We start from the raw sequence: 13,525 nt of genomic DNA, 5'->3' as shown, positions 1-13,525 counted from the left end.
GCCATCCATCCCTAATCCTGATCTTGATTCATTTCTTTGACGATTATCATCCACTCTCACCTCATTAAATTCACTGTCCAAGGGCCCCAAGAGCTGCCCCGGGGCTACCATCAACACGACATCATCATCTTCCCTCTGTACAACATTAAACATCTCTGTCCTATACTACATGCAGAGCAACACCTTCTCAAAGTTTTACTCTTTTTTCCAAAGCCAAGACAAAATGATCATTAGGGATCAGATTTATAACACACTCCTTTTGCCATTCTGGGTGATTTTTCGAAGTAAAGAACATATCACCATATAATACTTCATCCCATTTTCCTTCTCAGAAACAACATTAATTGCAGCATGGTGTTATAATTTAAAATGCTATTTTTCCTTATCATCCACTTTGTATAATGGCCACCACTGATTCCACTGATTACAATATTTAACTAGATAGCTTTTTGTCATGTTCCCCCCTGGGGATCCATCAAGTTGCTTCCACTGTCTCAAAATGCATCCAAACAGAGACTTTTTCAGGATATCACCCTTGGACTGTCTCACACTCATTTTAGTCAAATCTCAATCAATACACAAAATGATACGCCAAGACAATAACTGTAACCCAGTAAGCAGAGCATGAATTTCAAAGAACCAAGTTACCTCAACCAAACGTGGACTCTAACCCCCAAAACCCCAGCGTCCTCCAAACTTTTGTTTGGTAGAACTTAACCAAACAGGGACTCAGACCCCTAAGGTACCCTTATAGCCCAACCTTGCAAGGCTTTCACCACATCTTATAGGCAGGCAACCAAAAACCCCAAAAGAATGCCTTTAATCTTACTTGGGGACTTTCTCTGAGCTCTTCAGTCTGGGGATTGGAGGTTCTCCCCGAGAATTCCTCAGTGCTGGCTGGAGGTCCTGCGATCCCACGGATATGTCGAGGTTCAGGAGCAGTGTCCCACCTGGGTCACCAAAACTGGGAATAATCCCCTTAACACCAATGTAACATTAAGAAGCAGGCATTCTCTTTATTGCAGCGCTGGGTGCACGGGGGATTGTTCCACCTAACGTGCACGCTGCAAGTCGTAACAAACAAAGCTTGTATCATTCAGCTACATACATATACATTAGGTTTCCTGGAATGGATATACATATCCTATTTCCCAGAGCTAATTGTAATATTTACATCTTAATTACGCATGCACTTTGAGTCTCTGAGGGTCTTCTGGGCGGGAACTCTCTGGTGTGTCTGTTGCTTGAACTCTCCTTTTGAGCGTGTGCAGTATGGACTAACCCAATTACAAGTTTTTCTTCCCTCTGGTTATCTAGTCTTGGCTAGTTCTTGGTCATAATAATATCCGTTTGCTCATCCTTGAGTCTGCAAATTGCTTAAACCAAGTATACCAGCATGACCATATGAGGTACAATGGAATGCTTCTCATCCCTAATTATTGCAGGCCTCAACTTGTAGGCATCAACTGCTTGAAGGCATCATCTCAAAGGTATCAGCTGCTCTGAAAAGATTTCCTTTCTCCCCTGTCATCCTCATTTCTCATTGAGATGGACTGTTTCAATCCCTATGAAGGAATAAATGAAAAGGGGGATTAATTCTGTTTCTGAATTCATGTCAGCTGTCTGCTTGTATCAGTTCTGTACCCATTTTTCTCTCTCACCCCAGGTACTGTGCTTATAGAAAGTATCCCGCTGTTTTTCTAAACGCTTTTGGCAGGGTAGAATCTGTGCTTGGAAGATTTTTGTGCTTATTGGTGCTAGCAAAGAAGGTGCAGTTATTTATTTGACATCAGTTATTTAACCAAAATAAAAAGGAACAGGATGGTACTGATAACTTCGATTTACCTTGTAATATTTGCTTAGAAAGACAGACTGCTTAGAAGACAGGTCCTTGAAACAAGCTGTTATTGTTAACTATAGACCTTTGAAGCTAGTGGTTGCTTAATTGCAGTCTTGCACGTAGCCACTGACCATACAAGGTATGTTCAGATTAAGTAGAATATTTGCTGAATACTCAATGATAAGATAAGAAAAAGAAGAGTTGCAAGAAGACAAGAATGGGCTGGTTTTGTGGTTTGTGGACTTAATCCAAACAATGAGTGCCAAAAAAGACAAGGTTAAGGAGAGGACAAGGTGAAGAAGATGAAGAAGAAGGAAGTAACAACCACCCACTCATTAAAGTTACCACCAGGAGGCACAATTACATATGCATAAAGGACATTATAATATTAAAATGAGTTCCAGGAAAAGCTTATTCATATGTAAATAATCCCCTGAAAGCTAATGAATATGTACCAATTTTTACTATATTAACAAGATACTAACATGTCGGTGGGGTCAGTGTTAGGTGGAATTATCCCCCACTGACCTGGCACCAATAAAGGATTGTTTATTTCAGAAACCTTAAACCTTGATATCTGAGAGTTTCTTTACTGACTAACTTTTACGTTATCAGTACAATATCTGGGCAACTATTCTTAAGATTCTTCTCAAGCTGAATTTAGGACCCCTAATTCTAGTTTTGTTCCTTCTTGTTGAGAAGAGGCTCTTTGTGCTCTACTCACAAGCATGCTTGCCTAATGTACTGGGGTTGGTGGGCAGTCTGTCCCTTTGTGTGAGATCTGTTTCTTCTGGTCTTCCCTTCGCAGTTAGACACAGCATAACCACTGAGATCAATGATCCTTATCAAAACGAAATTGCTGTCAGTTTGATATGGACGGCTGTGTGAGAGCTTGGTCTTATTTGTTACTTCAGTTAGGAGGAGACCCAGATGAGGGAGCCCTGTGTCTCAGGAAAACAGGGATTTGTAGGCTTTTGAGGAGAGATGGGATTTCTTCAAGCCATAAGGGACCTTGTCCCAGCTCACATGCCTTTCACCAAAACCTTTAGCAGCTGGATCCACAAAGTTGGTGTGTGGCTCTAGAGAAAGTGCTCTTTTCTTGTCTCTTCCTGTATTCTCCATCTAGCAAGGATGTACGTTCACATATATTCTCAGTCAATTTTTAGCTCTGTTCTTTGGTTTAGAGGCTGTTAGGATATCAATGGCTCATTTCTACATCTAGGAACTTCACCACCTCTAATTGTCTTTCCAGCCCCTAATTTGGAGATTACTCTCATCAGGTTCCACCAGCTGCTTCTCTGCTCCAAATGCTGTGTGGCTTCCTCATCAGAGGTTGCTCAACAAACTGCTGCAGCGCTTTGTGCAAGGCAAAGATCAGTTGAATACAGGTGTATGAACATGCTCTAGCATACTGCCTGCCTTGCTGCTGCTGCGTCATGCTCCCCGAAGCCTTTCTTCACTTTGCATTCTGTGTGTGTGGTCTTGGTAGGGCTCTATATGAGGGATTTTTGAGAATTTATTCCACACTGGTAAATGGTAATCTGCCTTGCACAATCTACATTCTAGGTTCCTAGGTGAAGCATCATTCTCTAAAATACTTTAACTGGAATAAGTTGATAAATTTGAGGTTTACTCAGAAGGTGAAAGAATATAACAAATTTTCCAAAGGATGGTAACAACGCTTCTTCTTCTGCGTGAGAAGGAAGATGATCCTTCTCTTTCATGAGATGTAAGATTTCAAAGAAGGGAGGTCGCAGTGTTTGAATAGGAGAGAGTACACATTTTGGGAAACAATTCTCTGTGGCAAGGACTGTTTTAGAAGAGGAAGTTAATGGGTGGGAGGTTATGGGAAAAAAAAAAGTAAAAGTAATAGCCTTTAACTGTATTGACACCTAAAGTATTGTGTTGAAAATGTGAATGCTAGAATTTTAGTTAATATTTTTATTGGTTGGTAATGCAAGATACTTAATGTTACGGATGTTCCAGTTTAAGAGTGATTCTCTTAATGCAGACTTTGAATAAAGAGAAGGTAACAGAGACTTTAGGATCAGGCCAGATGCAGCCTGTCCTTCTAGCTTTTTAAAATTTTCAAACTAAATATATTGTTAGTATATCTCCATATAGCACAGTTTTCACCAATCATTTTCAGCAAATGCATTTGTATTCAGGGTATTCTGCATTTTGTGACTCTGTATATTTAGTCAGTGCGGCTGATTCTGATTTCACAAGTGTAAACTGGAATCTGTTTCAATAATTTAAGTTGATTTCAACTCCAGTGTTTTAAAGGGAGTGATTCTGGTATAAATCAGAATCTGATTTCAATTTCATGTTCATGACTTATAAAACCTGGCTTGATTTTTATCTATTATATGTTTGTACTTTTTATTTAGCATTGTGCATGTTGAGATGTCTTTGTTGCATAGGTAGAGATTCTTAGTTTTGCTAACAAGGCACATATTTGTCATTTAGTAAAACACAAAATATCTGAAATGTTTTGTTAGGGAAAGGCATACTCTAGGTACTGCTGTGTCTTCTGGAAGCTGGGTTCTTGGAGTTCCTTTTTTTGGATTAAGTTCTCTTCAGAACTCAAAGGATGCCAAATTTAGCATCCTGTCTCATAAACCTTCCCATACACTTTAAAAAGTTACAGTGTTTATGTGAGAGGTTGTGTTTATGACAAATCCAAATTTGTCTCCCTGATTTCCTTTAAGTTCTGAATTGCTCAGCTGTTTGGCCTAATTATAGTCTTAAAACAGAAGGTATTGAGGGACTTAGGACATGCTCTCAGTGTTGGAAGCAACTCTTTCACCAGAGATTCTAGTTTGTCTTAAAATTTAAGCTAGACTGACACAGATTTTTTTTCTTGCTGCATTTTGCTGTCCCTAAACTATCAATAATTTAGGATACAGGTACTGTAAGGCACCTTGGTTTTGTGATTTGTGCTGTCTGTTAATATCTCTGTGCTGATGTTTGTCTCATGCATCTGTGACTCCACTTGATGTGTATTCACTTTGTTTATCCATGTTGTTGTGTTCCTTATAGATGCTGCTGGTGACAGATGCATGCTGCAGTTGGATTTGGTCTGTAGAATGGTGTGTTTGGAGTTGCCTGGATAGCCCTTCCGGCACTCTGTTGTTTTTTTTCCCCCCTCCTCACTCTCCTTACTTAACCCAGGACTTGTGTGCGTATGTATACACAAAAATAGCCCAGAAAAGACTCTACTCATTTCTGTATTTCTTTCCATATCTTTTTTTTGGTCTAAATTCAGCTTTTCAGAATGAGTTTTGTTGCATCAGTACAGCTGTTGTGGAAACAGAAGCTATTGAAGAAGCTTTTAAAAGCAGAAGGTGTGTGGAGTATGTATTCTTGGGATGGTACTTGAAGTATTCAGTGCTGCTCCTTTTGGAACCAACTGTAAGGAGGTTGCTATTTAAAAAAATCTCTTTTCAGTGTAGTTACATGAGGTTTCTGTACATCTTGCCTATGTGCTGATGGGCTCTGCTCCTGACTCTTGGTTCACCTACCTAGGATGAGAGAAGAGCTTCCTCGGGGTCAGCCACCCACCTGCTGGAGGTTCTAGTTGGTACCACCATGAGCACACTGGTTTCTTGAGGACTCTCTCAAATATATTTTACTGAAGGTCAACTGTATTTTGACTGCTTTGTCCAGGTTTAAGTTGGTGACATAGAAAAGTTTTTAACCTGTTTACATCCAGCTTCCAACAATAGTGTGGGATTAGAAAGTTTTGTTCTTAGGGTCCCAAAACTGGCTGAAAGGTAGACTTGCTCTCCCCACCACGCTGGTCACAGCAGTGGGTAACTGAGGCAGGTTGGGCCCTGTTGCTCTATGTGTCAGCATTTCCTGACCAATGTTACTCAATGGACAGACCCATGCCACTGCGAGTAGTTTATAGGACCATAGAATGGTTTGGGTTAGAAGGGACCGTAAAGATCATCTAGCTCCAATCCCCCTGCCACAGGCAGGGACACCTTCCACTAGATCAGGTTGCTCAAAGCCCCATCCAACCTGGCCTCAAATCCTTCCAGGGAGGGGGCAGCCACAGCTTCTCTGGGGAACCTGTGCCAGTGTCTCACCACCCTCACAGGGAAGAATTTTTTCCTTATATCTAACCTAAATCTACCCTCTTTCTGTTTAAGGCCACTACCCCTCATCCTATCCCCATATCCCCTGATAGAGTCCCTACCCACCTTTCACATAGCCCCCTTTCAGTACTGGAAGGACACTATAAGGTGTCCCCAGAGCCTTCTCTTCTCCAGGCTGAACACCCTCAACTCTCTCAGCCTGTCCTCATGAAGGAGGTTCTTCAGCCCCTGATGATCTTTGTGGCCTCCTCTGGAACCACTGAATACTGGGGGCTCCAGAGCTGGACACAGCACTGTAGGGGGTCTCATGAGAGCAGAGTAGAAGGGGAGAATCCCCTCCCTCAACCTGCTGGCCACACTTCTCTTGATGCAGCCCAGAACATGGTTGGTCGTTTGCCAGTTGTATTTTCCATTGCTGCAAGAAAGGTGTCTTGGCCAGAAATGATTTTCAGAAATGTAGTGGAATTGTGAAGCTGTTGTTACATATCCATTTGCTGGATCTGAATGAACCAAGTGAACCTGCATTTTGAGGTATATCTGTCCTACCATTTGAGAGAAATAAATGTACAAAATTGAGCAACAGCAGTGACATTTCTGCAGAACACGACTGTATGAGTAGAAAATTAACATCTTCAGTCTGTCAGCTCTGGGAAAAAAAGGGCTAAGGCTCATTAGAAGGTGTTCTGACAAAGTCCAAGAAGATCGTGTTTCCCAAGATTCAATTTTTCCAGGGAGAGGCTGAGACAGTTTAATGGCTAAAGCACGAGTCTGTGATCAGATTTGAACGCTATTTCTGACTAAGTCATATAATTCTTTTTCTTTTTGTGTAATATGGGAATAACATCTTGAGCATTTTTAAATCTTTGGGTGGAATGATCTGAAGAACTGCAAACTATGTTATGTATGGACTGAAATCCCAACTCCAGGTCTGCTTGTGTCCTCAGCCAAGTTAGCAGCTCAAATCTTCTGTTATTCGTGAGCTGAGACAAAATACCCTGACATTTAAAAAAACTTGGATCAGGTTTTCTTCCCAGCTTGGAGACTTGGTTCTTCCTTTACTTATTTTTCTTTTCTAAGAAGAATAGGAAGCCTATCCGAAATTAAGTGATTATCCTGTTTTTGCTCCATAACTTTAATTTTAAAATGGGCTATTTTAAAGTTATTAAACCTTGTGCCAGACACCCAAATTGCGGTTAAGAAAGGAGGTGAATGTGTCTGGCATTTTCCAGCACACGCATGGCCATATCTAACCTAAAATGAGAGCAGCCAGTCCTGAAAGGCAGTGGGGAGATGTCGGCAAGCAGTGGGAAGTGTGTCTGAGCCCAGCAGCCTGTGTCAGGTCCACAGAGGTCAGACCACAGCGCCTTTTGTGCATATGTATTTCTCCCCCCCTCCCTTTCCTTTCTCCCTCTCCATGTGTATTTTGTCTCCTCCTCCTCCTCCTGTGCGTGTGTCTGTCTTTGCATCTCCATTCTTCTCCCTCCCCTCCATTGGATCAATCGCTGGCCGAGGAGATCTCCAAAGGGCCGGGCACTTTGTGGGATCGTCCTTGTTCCTCCTGCGTTTGACGAGTCAAGGGTATCTCTTTTCAGGCTCAGAGAGATGCTGTTACTCCTGGTGATGTGATTGCATAGCAACACAGCAGCGCCGGGTGGTGGAGGAGGAGAGGCAGGGAGCGTGCAGACAGCAGCGCTCAGCCTCAGCATGCATCCCTGTCACAGGGACTCCTTTGCTGATTCACAGAGGCAGCCCCAGTCCCCGCTCCCAAAGCCCAGCGGCCGCTGCCCCTCGCTTCTCAGACCTGGTGGACTTGGAAGGTAGGCCATGACAAAATTTGTTTGCTACTCAGATCCTGGCTGGGCTGGAAAAGGGGAAGATACAGACAGATGGTTAACCTCGGAAATACTCTCTTTGGGTGTGTGTGTATATATCCCTTCACAGTAACACTGTCCATGTATGTGTGAGGGAGGAAGCATGTAGAAAAGAAAAGGGTGTCAGGAAGGATACAGTGGGAGCAGGAGAGGTGGTCAAAACTGTTTCCACAAGGGAGAGGCTGGAGCCAGCAAGTGATGTGGATTCCTAAGGCAAACAATAGTAGCCAGCATCCCGATTTCAACAGCTTTGCTTCTTTGCATGCTGAAGGATTATTTACCCTGGCAGTGTTTGCCTGAGCTGAAGGACTGCTTTGAACAGGGTGCATGGTGGCCTCCTACCATCCTTCTGAGAGGGTTAGGCAGCAGGACAAGGCAGAGACCCAAATATTTCTCAAGTAGTAAGCTGGGATCAGACTCTAGTCCCTGATCTGCCCTTTTCATTCACTACCTTACCCAGCCCAGCCTTGCTCCTTTATGTGTCCGCCCTCCCCTCCCCCAGCTTCTCTCCAATCCCTTTCACTCCTTGTTCCTCCTCCTCCTCTCTCAAGGCCATATATTGCCACCGCTGGCCTTCCCTTTGATGCAGGCAGCCCCGACCGGCTGCAGAACCGTCTGTGGGAGGCACGGGACCTTTCCTGCTCCCCAGGGCTCAGCACTCTGCCTCCCTCTCCACACCAGATAGGGCAGCCTGGGCAGGGGGTCACCAAGATTTAGTGCCACTTTGCACAACAGATTATTACCGGTCCCCAGTCCAGCCTGTTCCCTTCGGTCTTCCCTTTGGCACAGCATCACAGGCATAGAGCTCTGCTGGTGGAATTGCCAGCATCGTATTCATGGGGACTCAATGCTGAGATTGCCCATGTACAGTGACAGTGGTGTGGACCAATTACTCCCACGCTTTTAAATGCCATGTTGTCTGTGGGAGGAACAGATGTTTGTCTGGGTTTTGGTTTTCAGTGTTAAAAAGAAAAAAAATCTACAGTCAAGTCTTTGTCAATCTGTGTTTTACCTGTGCCTTAATCTAAGGTCCTTCACACCTTCTCTCCTTCTGCTGCTCACCAATCTCTCTGGAGCTGTGAGAGTTCTGGCTTGATTAGTCTCTTTAATGGCCTTTATTGCCTGGCCATAGCACTGTAGAGCAGCACACTGTGCGAATTCCCGGCTACAAGGCTCAGTTGCGCCAGGAGGGTTGCTGTTTTTCTGGCAGCTGTGTGTAGCGCGTGTGCCTGCCGTGGCTCTGGTGCCATCTCGCATCCTCCCCTGCCCGTTCCCCATGCTGAAAGCTGCTTTCTCTGCTGCTGCAGGAACTGGCCAGGCAGGGCTCTGGTGACAACAAGCGTGTGATGGCACTCCGGAAAGGGACCAGACTATAGATGTGCAATCTCAAACTATCTTGTTTTGCAGCGCTGTGCCCAGGAATGCTGGGATGGGAAGGCACTGGAGCGGGTGCTGTGATGTGATGCTGTGTTCAGGTCCTTTTTGGTAACTGAAGAAATTAAGATGAGGACCATCTCCGTCTGGATTAATACCTGAGATAGATCAATCCTACTCACTAAAATTGGCCAGAACTGTAACTGTGAATGGGGTTGTTCGGGTTGGAGTGACTTTCTTCAAAACTAAAGAAAGTGAGATGGGGAACAGGGATATTAAATGAATGCATTCAAACAAAAGCACCAAGTTCTGAAGATGTATGGTGATTTTCTGATTATAATACTATTCTGAGAAATACATTCAAGGCCTCCACTTTAGGCTGGATGCCTATGATAAAAGCATAAAAGAGGAATTGTAAGTCTCATGAAACAAGACATACTGAATAGAAAGAAATCAGTCTTCAAAAAACCTCATTTTCACAGGTGTAAAAAGATGAAACTGAGCTTTTCAGAATTGAGCCAAAATAGCCCCATCTCATTTTCCTTTGCTGTTTTTTCCCTTAGCATAAGAATAAGGTCGCTCTGATACATCTCAAGAAAGGAAAGGAAATGTGACTTCATGTGGCACACAGCCTGCTTATAAAATGCATGGCCTCAGAAGGCCAGAAAACCCTGTGCTTTGGCTGGGAGTTTATTATAAAGACAAGCTTGTTGGGGGCAAAGCGGAATATTCAGTGGAGAGAAATAGATTTTAGTTTGACACTGAGAATGAGAAGAAAAATGCCAAGGAAGCCAAAAGTTAACACAGTGCTACCTTGGCTATCACTGTGTGGTGGGTGTGCTCTTCCCACTATTGCTGATCGGTTATATAGTGTGGCAAATGGGTGATGTGTTTTTTACAATGAAGCAAGACTTATTTCCTGCCTCTGACAGCAGGGAAGGGAAAGCTCAGGCTCTTAGAGGAGATAGACAAAGACAAGACTCAGATTTTTTAGTGGGTTCAAACAGGCTGGTTTCAGGGCTGGTTGTAGGACACAGCTGAGCCTCTGAAGAATTGGGTTAAATTTTTATGGTTGGTGCAACCTTGCTTTGGTCACTAGGAAAGTTATTACCCCCCGGCTGACTCCTCTGGGAGGCTGTAGGATGTTTGCTTCTTCCACTGCTGCTTTTTGTCTGTCAGGCCTATCAGACAGCAACTTCTCTGTGTCCGGCACAGTGGGGCTGTGTGTTTACAGCTGGGTCCTCAAGGTGCTTGGGTAATTATTTGTAGTACTTGTCTAAACGAAGGAGGATGAGAAGAGATGAGAAGAATTCCTAGGCAAAGTGAGTTTTGGAGAGAGCAGCTTAAAACCCAGCTGAGAGTCTGAAACGGTGTGTGAAGAAATTTAGATTTTAATCTTCCTGAATAAATACCCATAAGTTATTTTTAAGCAGAGAGAGGAGCACTCAGTTCTGCGTGGCCATGTTGTGGGCATGCACCCACACTCACCTGGTTAGCTGTGGACGTTGTCATCCCAGTTTCCTGGTGCAAGACTAACTGATGAAATTTTTCAATTTGAGTTTTTGTGTGCATGTGTGTGTTGTTTTGTTTGGGAAAATGGAGAGAGAGTGAGCCAGCGGAAGAGATGTTGCTTCTTTATTAGGACCTGTGGCACCTATTTATCCATTGAATTAAAATGACATTTTGGTTATGAGTTTACAGTCTAAGTGGTCATTCAAGAATGCAGATCATTAGATTTGAGAGTGCCCCACTTTACCCGCCCTCAGTGAATAAGACATCTTCTGTGCCATTTGCTCGCTACCAGATACAGCAAAGATTGTATGTTATTTCTTACGGGCAACTCCTTAATTGAAGGATCCTTTATTCTAATTAATGAAAAGGGCCTAGTACTTAGGTGGAAGCGCAGTGTGAAGCCCAGCTGCAGCTTTGGCATCTGGGTTTTTTAGCCCTTGGGTGATGGGGTTGTAAATGTCTGTTCACGTGGAAGATTGCTGATAGAAATGGAGACCAAGGGTTCATGCTCTAAGAGGGAGTTGTTTGTATGCTTGGTCCCAGTGGGGCAAAGATTTATCTTCCTTCCCTCTCACCAAACCTTGACCTAGTGGGGTCTTGGGAATTAGGTCTGCTGGACCTTGATCTCAGGCTTAATCTATTTACTTACACGTGCAAAAAACAATTTTTTGCTGGAACAGGATGTGCTATTGCACTGTCGAGGGAGTCCTGCTGTCTGCCAGCTTGGGAATGCTCCCTTTGTTAGCATCTACATGGGAGCTGAACTTTGAAATATCCACAAGCCTCCCACCTTTCCCCTTAAAGGACACTGAGCATGCTGAGCTAAAATGTACAGTAAGTTAAACAACAACAAAGTCATTAACATTTCCAGCAGCAGGGAATATGTTTGTATTTCCATTCCCTTCATGGGAGAAAGGCTGAGCTGCCTTGCCTCAAAATGTTGCCATATTTTCTCCTTATAGGCCAAGATCTGGAGTGGAAAATTTCAGCCTGGAGGAATGTTTTGGAGGAAATTAGCAATTTGAAGCAGAAGCCTTGTGATTGAGAAACCTCTTGACCTATATGCTGTATTTGCTGCTGTTATATGTGGTAGAGAGCCGGAAATTCAACATATGACATTGGACTCTAGCTTCTGGGGCAGGTCCCTAATCCTGGGGGTTACCTTTAGCAGTGCAGGTCAGCTGCAGTATGAATTCCCTTGATGTCTGGGGGAGTTTGGATCTGGGTTTGTGTCAGGAGGATTTTAAACAAATGCAGCAAAATGGTAGAAATACACTGTGCAGCATGTGCACTGGTGGCAAGCTGTTGTGTTGGCTGGGATGGAGCAGAGGTGCTGCAGGAGACGGGGCACAGCCTGTGCACCTGAGAGCCGCGCCTCCGGCCAGCCGGCGTGGTTTCTGCAATGGGCCTGTCAGCAGGGAGAGTGCAGAGGTCATGGAGCGGAGCAGTAAGTTCTGTGAGCTGAAACAGAGCTGGCTGAGCAAAGGCCATGCCAGCTGCCTTTGTCAGACTGCCTGGAAAGCAGGGCGGTGAGGCAGGCTCTCCAGTGCTGACTTTGTAACAGGTACAGCTCATGTAGGAAGAGGAAGAAAGGCATCTGCTTTGTTTTGAATACACCCTAATGCCCAAGAATTAAACTGTTGAAATGTAACATCAAGATTTTTGGCTTGATTATTTTTCAACTAGAGGATCATCATGGTCTCCAATTAGGCTAAAGAGTTGTGGCTTGGTTACTAAAATGTTTCACATAATTGTGAAATGTCTAATGCTTTGTTTCTTAAGGTGTACTAAGAACAGAGGTGACTGTTGGGTGTTTTTCATGTGGGAGGATGCAAAACTGCATCCTGTAACAAGGTTGTACCTGATCCTTCTGAGGAATGGTCTGATCACCTTTGGGCCTGGAGTGGGGACCTCCAGCAAAGACCAGGTGAGACACACCAGTGGGAAAGGTTCCACACCTTGCTCTCTCCATTGTATGGGTGCAGTGCCCTGGTGCCTGCTCTGTGGTGACTGTAAGACTGCTTCTTGCAATGTTCTCCGGTGGAAATTCTCACCTGCTTCTGCACATGGGCCTTGATATTTTTCCTTTTTGCACAGAGGTATGCCCAGGGGATCAACCTCACTTTAAATCTGGTTGAACTGCCTGACCATGTTGTTCCCTGAGTCCTCCAGAGGAGGATTTTTCAACTCCTTTTCAAGTAGAGGCTTGTAGTAGGCTGTGGGAATGGTATTTCTAGTTGCCAACACTTAAATCTTTTTTGATTGATGTTGTCCCTTGGCCGTAGCGTGCCAGGTCTCCAACACCAACCTAGAGCAGAGTGCAGAGATTGAATGCTGGTGTGTGAGAGACAAAGTGAATCACAGGTTTAGTTCTTGACAGGTATAGGCAGACAAAAGACATTTAGCCTGGAAGCATCCACAAAGCATCTACTTCACATGCTGCAGTGCCCAGACACAGTGCTGTACTGAAGCACTAAGGTAAAAGTTCAAGAGTCGGAGATATTTTGTGTGCCACAGCAGAGAAGCAGAGCATTTCTCCTTGCCTGGTTCCTGGAATAACAGAGAATTTGGCAAGGGATCATATGTAGCTGTCAGTTTGCTTGCAGTCGTGCCTCACTGTCTGGTTGTCACTCTCTCCCACTGAATGGGCTCTTTAATGCTGGCTGCCATGCAGCCGAGTTATTTCCACATTATCTCGGGTTCTCCACATCTGGGCTTTGTTTTTGCTATTGCAGAGTGGCAAAGAGCAGCTGAGCCATTGCCATCAAACCCGCAATAAGTTTTCTTTGCCAGGAAGGTATTGCTCAGGACGTGCTTGAGGTAGT

General features: G+C 44.1%; 1 protein-coding gene across 4 annotated transcripts in view; it reads left to right on the top strand.

Moving 5' to 3' along the window:
- Positions 1 to 7,433: 7,433 nt before the first annotated feature.
- Positions 7,434 to 13,525, top strand: part of DRP2 (dystrophin related protein 2) — a 30,379-nt gene continuing 24,287 nt past the window's right edge. For all 4 annotated transcript variants that reach the window (XM_032996036.2, XM_032996031.2, XM_032996030.2 and 1 more), the window contains exon 1: positions 7,434 to 7,760. The gene's annotated coding sequence lies outside the window, so the exon portion shown is untranslated. The remainder of the gene's footprint in view (positions 7,761 to 13,525) is intronic.

Source organism: Tyto alba, unplaced genomic scaffold, assembly GCF_018691265.1.
Source record: "Tyto alba isolate M040663 unplaced genomic scaffold, T.alba_DEE_v4.0 Super-Scaffold_5, whole genome shotgun sequence".
NCBI lineage: Eukaryota > Metazoa > Chordata > Aves > Strigiformes > Tytonidae > Tyto > Tyto alba.
Note: the sequence above shows the minus strand (reverse complement) of the source record. Positions and strands in the feature narration are given on the sequence as shown.